The following is a 6,000-nucleotide window of genomic DNA, read 5'->3' as shown; positions in this document are numbered from 1 at the left end:
TTAAACATTACCAAAAAAAAAAAAAACAAACCCCTCTCCTTCAGATTTCTTCTAAAGGTTGTATAGTTACTTATCTCCTTGGCTTAGGGGGTCACAGAACTCCATATGCTCTAACATTTCTCCAATGAAAATTGGAACGTATTTAGGAAAAGCGGGTCATTCTGGGGTCAGACCAGAAACCGGGATGGCTTCTGTTAATCTGGGACTGTCGCTGGAAAATAGGGACACTTGGCAGGTCTGCTGAGGTGCTCAGATGGGAGACCACCAGGAAACCCATAATATGGTGCTTAGAATTATACAGACAAAAAGTAATATGTAAATAAATATATACAGTATATAGACACACTATACTTTTTGTCTTTTCTCACACAAGAATATTTCTCTAAGTCAGAAAGAGGCCTTCTGCTCACGAAGGTGCACCTGTGGACCTGAGCCTCCTAAATAGCTCTACTTGGGAGTATTTTTTTCTAACCCCAGTGGAAATTGGTTCCTAGTGAGCGTGCTTGGGGTTGTTCTATGAGGAACAGGACACTGCTGTCAAGAAAGGGGAGAGCTAGCTTGACTCAAGTTTGCCATGTGTTGGGGAGCTCGAAGAACAAGCCCATGCTTGGGTGGTACATCTAGAAAGATTTTTAAAATGTGTGTGGCACGGTGAGGTAGAAGAAGAGTTGTGTCATTCACACATCATTAAAAATGCCACACACATGATCCAGTAGACACCTCTGGAAATTGCGCAGCAATGGCCGCCACATCTTGCTGGGCTACACAATTCCCACTAGTCCCAGCCAACATGGCCAACAGTCAGGGATGATGGGAGTTTTCCTCCACTAACATCTGGAGGGCACCACATTGGTTACCCCCGAAGTATTAGGATGTTTAAACCTTAATGTCTTAGAGCTCAGTCAAGGTTCCCCACCCACCGCAGTGTGTTTCACAGTTTTTCCCCACTAGCTGTTCACATCAGCATGGTTTCCTTAGTGTCAAATACATTTCTGTTTCTACATGCACTAGGAGACATTGACAGGTCAAGGATGTCTTTGCTTTATGCAACTGGTGTTCACACCTTGACTAGAAGCTTAAGGACTCAAATCCATTTGAGAAACCATATCAAAATAGTAGGATTTTAGAACAGGATACAGAGGCATTCTGGATGTCCGTTGAACAAGTATTAAAAACCCAGCACTGGAAACAGTGAGTGCACACAGCAAATGGAACTGTGAACACAGGCATAGAGAAGGTAGTATTTTCACAACAGAAGTGCTACTTAGAACATCAGGATTCAGCCTACACAATCCTCAGCAAGAAAAGTTACCCTGGCACATTATTCGTTTTTATACTTCATTCCAAATCTGGGATTTGGTGCAGGTCATTTCAGTATCTCTGCCTTGAGACTATCATCTCCCCCTGGCCCCTCCTTGGTGGCTTTCTGAGAGCACAGTTTTAGGCAGGAAATTGGATGGGCTGGGGTTTTTTTGTTTTTGTTTTGACATTTTAAAGGTTTAAAATTGTAGTTTTAATATGTTAATTGTTTAAAAAACCATACCCTCAAACATTTCTCTGATGAAAATAGGGACGTCCTATTCCATAATGATAATTTTACTATTCATACACCACACATCTTACTGGGTTGCCCCAGCCACTCTGGGCAGCTTCCAACATATATAAAAATATAATAAAACCTTAAACATTAAAAAAAAAAAACCCTTCTCTATACAGGATTGCCTTCAGATGGCTTGGGGGTCTCCATACCCTCCAACATTTCTCCAATAAAAATAGGGACACCCTGGGGAAAGGCGGAACTTTCCGGGATCAAATCTGAAACCAGGACGGCTTCTCTCAATCAGGGACATCCCTGGAAAATAGGGACAATTGGAGGGATTGAAAAATGTGTATTATTTCAACTCTGTGTGAACCACCCAGAGAGGACTGGGCAGTCAACAAAGGGTATACATAAATAAACAAGTGTGTGGAGAGAATCCCCCTGGAAACATTCAGAACAGTTTCTGTCAGGAATGTATTTTTTAAAAGAACAAATACTCTTAAAAGAAAAAAAAGATCTAGGCAAACTTTCCCCTCCATCTGTATATAAAGTAATGGCATTCCTCAATTAACCCATTTATTGACCTTGAACAGGGCTCAGCAAACTTTTTCAGCAGAGGGCCGGTCCACTGTCTCTCAGACCTTGTGAGGGGCTGGACTATATTTTGTGGGGGGAAATGAACAAATTCCTATGCCCCACAAATAACCCAGAGATGCATTTTAAATAAAAGCACACATTCTGCTCATGTAAATACACCACGCAGGTGTATAACTCAGAGATGCATTTTAAATAAAATGACACATTCTACGCATGTAAAAACACGCCAATTCCTGGACTGTCTGAGGGCCGGATATAGAAGGTGATTGGGCTGGATCCGGACCCCGGGCCTTAGTTTGCCTACCCATGACCTAGAACATTCCCAGATCTTCCATATTATGCCTAAGACACAAAGGAAAAAAGGGGCTTTCAGCCTGTTTAGGAATTAATAATAGCTGCAGAAAGGATTACATTTCTTAAGAGAGGGAGGCCTCCCTTTTGGTGAAATGGGCCTACTCCAACGTAATCCATGCTCTCTTCTTTTGTTCACCCGCACATAAATGAAGCCGTAACTGGTAGCAGAAACTGCACAGTCCAGCTGATGACTGATGGGCGCAAGAGATCTGTCACCCCAGGTTGTCATCACCACCCATTTCGGCAGGTGAGGGTGAAAGAAAGGCAAAATACTACAAATAGCGCCCACAGATCTTAGAACCTTGGCTGCCTAAGAAGTAGCTCCTGACAATATAGCAGGGATGGAGAGTCTGTTGCCCTCCATATGTTGATGGACTACAACTCCCATCATTGTTGGGAAACTGTGTATGTGCAGCTACTTACACAGAGTCGATTAAGGTTTGGCAGACAGCCAGAAGGCAATCTGAAGGAGTAAGTCTGCCTGGTGATAACAGAGACATGGAGTCCACTCCCTGATTGGTCAAGCTCTCTCAAGGGAGTGATAATTAATGGCCTACTAACTGGAATGTGTTAGTTCAGGAGTTCAGTTGTTCTGTGTCAGTGTAGGAGTTGTGAGTCGCATCAGAGAGAGCTAGCTAAAGATCCGTGTTCTGTTCCTGTAAATAGTCCACTGTATATAATAAACACCTAACTACAAGTTCCTGGTTCCTGCTTCGTCTATCCTGTCTGCAGCCAAGTTGCCAGTTGCTTCCGTGGATTCTGCGTGTACTCTGCTAGGTCTGGCTAAAGTCTTGCAACTAGTCAGAAAGTTGCGAAACACCAATAGGTTTTACCAATAATCATCCCTGATCATTGGCCATGGTCTCACTTGGCCTGATGGGAGTTGAAGTTCAGGAGAGCAGAGAACAAGAAAGCAGCCTGAATGCAAAGAACTGGAGGTGCTGGAGACCAACAAAGAAGCACAGATACATCATGGGAAAGTTTAATTGGTGGCCAATCTTCCGCTATCATATTTTGTGGGAAGCAAAGGGGTGAGTAAGCCTCCTCCATTCCATCATCTTTCATTATGAGAGACATTTACGTCAAAGCAAGCTCTTTATTTTTCGGAGTTGATCTGCTCCTGCAGCTTATGACCCCCTCAGTGCGATAATCCTGCATTGGTGACATCACAGAGTTAGCTGCAGTGACCAGAGTGATGTCACAGAAAGAAGATTAGGACCTTAACTGGGAAATAAGCTGTGAAACTCCAAGGAACGCTGACAGGACAAACATTTGTAATTATGTAAAGGCCTAGTAAATTATATAAGGAAAGCTGTAAGAAAGATAGCTGTCAAAACTGCTGTTGAAGAAATGTTAAGATGAAGTGTCTATCAGTATCAGAGTATCAGAGGCTGCTACAACTTAACAATTCTAGTATAAAATTCCAACCCCCCACCCCAGAATTTTAACTTGATGGTATTTTTAATCCAGTGCAGAAATCATCATCTCATTTCAAATCATTTCATAGTTCAACTGTATCTCATACAGAGATGAACACATAAAATAAGTTTGGCACTCTATGCCAGACCCTCCAAGTCTCCCTATTTTCCAGGGACAGTCCCAGATGTACGGAAGCCATCCCAGTTTCTGATTTGATCCTGGAATGTCCCGCTTTCCCCTAGGATGTCCCTATTTTAATTGGGGAAATGTTGGAGGGTATGCAATCCAACCAATATATAAACTCAGGGGGAAATGCAGCAAATATTGGCCTGTGAAAGAGGATCTGGGAAGCACAAAATGGCAACTGAAGAACAGGGGTGAGGAACATCAGAACCAGGGGCAGATGTGGCCTTCCAGGGTTTTCCATCTGGCCCTTAGGACCTTCCTCAAGCCACACCCCTCACTAGTTCTGCTCCACACATGCCTCCATTTCTTTTACCTGATAAGGATGTTTTCTTGAACTGTAATAATTTCTCTTGCTTGCCTGGGTGGAGAGATGTGCATCAGTCTACTGTACCTCTGGGGCCTGCAAGGTTCCCCACTAAAGCCTGTGATTTTCAGGCTGGAAAAGGTTCTTACCACCATGTAGAAAGTTATTAAACCACTAAACCAGAAACTACAATGCTTCTCCCCACGCCCATGATGCTGACCTATATCTTTTAGTTTAGCCTAAAAGGCAAAAAACAAGCTCATCAGTTTCTTCCTGCTGCAAATGCCGGAGTCTTTCATATCAGGAGTTGACCATGGAAATTAATCTAGACAGTTTGTCAGTGGCTTCAACTCTTGGTTATGTCTTTCTGAGTAGCTAGGAAAGGAGGGGTGTGAAGGGGCCAGAGAAGGAACAGTCAAGTGCAGGGAGTCCTATATGCCATCGGCGCCCCTCCCCAAATGCACCAATCCTGCTGCAGACTGGAACTGGGTGTGTGCAGACGATTTATTTGTTGAATGGGACACGGACATGGGCAGCCAGAGGAACCTTCAGCAGACACTGTCACCTGTCCACAAGTCCTAAAGTGCCAGACTAGGGTGAGGTCAGCAGGTTCAGGGAACTCTTTTCATTGTGAGAGAATTTGGGGTGAGCTGTGAGTTTGTTTGGGCCTTGGCTGAGAGCCAGGGTGGCTGGGAATAGAATGAATGAATGAATGAATGCATGAAAACCATTTCTTAAGAAAGGGACTAGGCTTGGCTTCCTCCACTGAGCAAGTTTTGAGCATCTTTTATTTTATAAATTAAGTTGGTGGTGGGGAAGGACGCAAATAAAGGAAGGAAAAAAGGAAATCCGGAGGAGTTCTCATGCGATCTCCCACCTTTTTCCTTCATACCACACCATGGGACTTGTTTTCCTCTTGCATGTCTAATTTCATCTATGCTGACAAGTGTCAAAAGGGCCAGGAGAATGGAAAAGCCACTATTAGTTAATTTAAATCTTCCTGTCTGGCAAGCGTAGGGATGGGGGAGGGGTGTTTATTGCACCAAGTCTCGCTAGGACACTAGAAGTCATCGACAGCCTTCTCCTCCATGAATTTGTCAAATTCTCTTTTAGAGCCATCTAGCTTGGTGGCCATCTAGCTTGGTAGCTCGGGACGCGGGTGGCGCTGTGGGTTAAACCACAGAGCCTAGGACTTGCCGATCAGAAGGTCAGCGGTTCGAATCCCAGCGACGGGGTGAGCTCCTATTGCTCGGTCCCAGCTCCTGCCAGCCTAGCAGCTCAAAAGCACGTCAAAGTGCAAGTAGATAAATAGGTACTGCTATGGCGGGAAGGTAAATGGCGTTTCCGTGTGCTGCTCTGGTTCGCCAGAAGCGGCTTAGTCATGCTGGCCACATGACCCAGAAGCTGTATGCTGGCTCCCTCGGCCAGTAAAGCGAGATGAGCGCCACAACCCCAGAGTCGGCCACGACTGGACCTAATGGTCAGGGGTCCCTTTACCCTTTACCTTAGCTTGGTGGCCACCACTGCCTCCTGTGGGAGTTCCATAGTTCAACCATGCACTATGAAAATAAGTTATTTTCTTTCATCTGTCTTGAACCTA

The sequence above is a fragment of the Podarcis pityusensis genome (genome assembly GCF_964106645.2).
Source record: "Podarcis pityusensis genome assembly, chromosome: 3".
Lineage (NCBI taxonomy): Eukaryota > Metazoa > Chordata > Lepidosauria > Squamata > Lacertidae > Podarcis > Podarcis pityusensis.
The sequence above is the reverse complement of the archived record's forward strand: the minus strand, read 5'-3'. Positions refer to the sequence as shown.